The sequence below is a fragment of the Sinocyclocheilus grahami genome, unplaced genomic scaffold, assembly GCF_001515645.1.
Source record: "Sinocyclocheilus grahami isolate Dianchi unplaced genomic scaffold, SAMN03320097.WGS_v1.1 scaffold118.1, whole genome shotgun sequence".
Lineage (NCBI taxonomy): Eukaryota > Metazoa > Chordata > Actinopteri > Cypriniformes > Cyprinidae > Sinocyclocheilus > Sinocyclocheilus grahami.
Window position 1 is genome coordinate 1,310,187 of NW_015505297.1, and position 2,553 is coordinate 1,312,739.

Consider the following 2,553-nt stretch of genomic DNA (forward strand, 5'->3'; position numbering starts at 1 on the left):
TTTCCTGCTGAAATTGAAATGTATACACATCTTCATCATGACTAGATAGACACGGTGAGTTTGTCTTTACTAAACACGTTAGATGTGATCCACCTCATAGTAACAATCCTGTCAGATCGTCCATCCTTTGAGTGAGAGTGTAACGTTACAGGTCGGCCGATCTGGTTTTGTGGTTAAAGTGAACCTTTTCGACATGTTTCCGTGTTGTCGTTGCTCAGCAATAGCATGGACGTGATGTTGTCCGGGGGTTTGGCAAAAGGAGAGTGGAACTGTGGGTGGTGCTCGGGGTGGTGACTGAAGGCGGTGACTGTGTAGCTCTGACATCAACTTTTAACGGAAGTCACAACAGTTGGTGAAAAATCCCAGCTACTTTATGCAGGCTGTGTGCATTTTACTGTGGACTGACTGTTTTGAAACTTATATGGTAGTTAAATAGCACCTAGACCTCAGTTACCGTGAAAAAAAGCCAGGAAATTTCAGTTTTGACAAAATGGGACCTTTAACAAGGTTACTCGGACAGCTTATTGTCACATAAGTAACAATAACCGCCTCAGCCCAGCCCTCTCAACAAGCAGCATTGCCATTATGGTTTATGCTCTCATTACTTCACATATTGACTACTGTAATGCTCTTTTTTATGGTCTTCCTGATAAACTTTTACACAAATTTTATACTCAGCTGCACGAATAATTACTAGAACTCGTACTATGAACACATATCTCCTGTTCTCCAACAACTGCACTGGCTTCCGGTATTGAATTCGACATTTTGCCTCTTGTTTATAAGGCATTACATAACCTGGCTCCTTCTTAATTATCTGACCTACTTTTAGCATACTCTTTCTCGAACTCTCAGATCGTCTACATTCTCTTTAGTTCTTCCTCGTACGCGTTTGGTTTCTATGGGATCTCAATTTTTTAGCTACGCTGCTCCTCATCTGTGACTATCTTCCTCTTTTCAAATCTCGTATGAAGACGCATCTTTTTAGGCAGGCATACCGGTGATAAATTATATAGCCCCTAATGGTTGTAAAGCTATGAATGTGGGCTTTGAATTCTATTGTTGCTTGTGTTTTATTTGCATGTGGGTGTCCTTGAGTGACAGGTAAGGCGGCCATAAATGTTCATTTAAGCTGAAGTACTATTATTATTATAACTATTATTATCTGTAAAACTCTCAAGGTGCATTTCATGTCAATATGACAGGACCACTTTCTGTTTGGATTGGCAAAACTCAGCTACATAACTACATCCACACATCACTATGCAAACACCAAACTCAAATCTATTAACCTTCAAGCTGCTTAGAAAGTTTTGAAAATGAAAAAAGAAGGCAAATACCTGTATTTGTGCTGTTGGTGTCACACAGGTGCTGTTCTGTAGAAGCAGTAGGTATACAGACAGGAATTCCGGGTGGAGTTCATAAATACTCTCTCACGCGCCTGAAAACCCACCCCAGCTCTTCTGAGAAGAGACCGCACCCACACATGATACAAACACAAGAAAAAGAGAAATAGGATCAGTCAGAGGAGAGGAGAAACGAAATAATCTTTTTAACAAGTATGCTGAAACGTTCTTATCTGATTGAGTCAATATTGGCTCTTCTATGATCTGGAGGTTATGCGCCTCCGTTCATTTGAGGTGCTTAACCTCCGGATTACATGCATTTTATGGATGTTTTTTTAATTTTTGGGATGAACAAAAGAACAGAAGAATGAAAAAAGCCAATTTGTCTTGGCAACTGGGTAAGGATTGGAAGAGCTGTTCATAGTTCAAAACACATGTTGCGTTGCATAGTAACTGGCATTACATGGCTGTTTATATGGTGGACACACCTATTCATTCATGAGGCTATTGATATTTTTTCCCACATTTTAGAATAGTAGTGAAATAATCAAAAGCTATGTATTCACACAAATTGCAGTATTGGAATAGTGTTGTGACCAAAAAAATATCACACAAATATAAACGAAATAACACTAGCTTTTTAAACCCAAAGGGCTCTGGCTCTGCTTTCTCATGTTAACCAAATTCATGTAGTGCATCATGGGATGCTTCATAAAGGGGTCATATGATGCGATTTCAAGTTTTCCTTTTTCTTTGGAGTGTTACAAGCTCTTGGTGCATAAAGAAGATCTGTAAAGTTGCAAAGACTAAAGTCTCAAATCCAAAGAGATATTCTTTATAAAAGTTAAGAGTCAACCACGCCTACCTAAAACGGCTCGTTCTAACACGCCCCCACATGTCTACGTCACTATGTGGGAAGATTTGCATAACGCCACCCAAATGTTCACGCAAAGAAAGAAGGTGTAACTTTACAGTATAAGTCATTATAATCAGTAATTATGTCCCCACTGGATGCAACGAATGCCTCGTTTATAATGGGTTTTAATGTTTTTGTCTCGTCGCTCCGGCCGGACACGGCATCAACAGTATGGTGAGGGGCCTAACTTTTCCGTCTCACGCTTGAGGTATTCGGCCAATCACAACGCACTGGATAGCTGGCCAATCAGAGCACACCTCGCTTTTCAGACCGATGAGCTTTGTAAAAATC

The 2,553-nt window shown here is 40.1% G+C and overlaps 1 protein-coding gene across 1 annotated transcript in view; it reads right to left on the bottom strand.

The window, feature by feature from the left end:
- The window catches only part of LOC107589617 (galectin-3), a 15,292-nt gene extending 13,777 nt beyond the window's left edge, over positions 1 to 1,515 (bottom strand). Inside the window, exon 1 of the mRNA XM_016278119.1 lies at positions 1,341 to 1,515. The gene's annotated coding sequence lies outside the window, so the exon portion shown is untranslated. The remainder of the gene's footprint in view (positions 1 to 1,340) is intronic.
- Between the last annotated feature and the right edge of the window lie 1,038 nt (positions 1,516 to 2,553).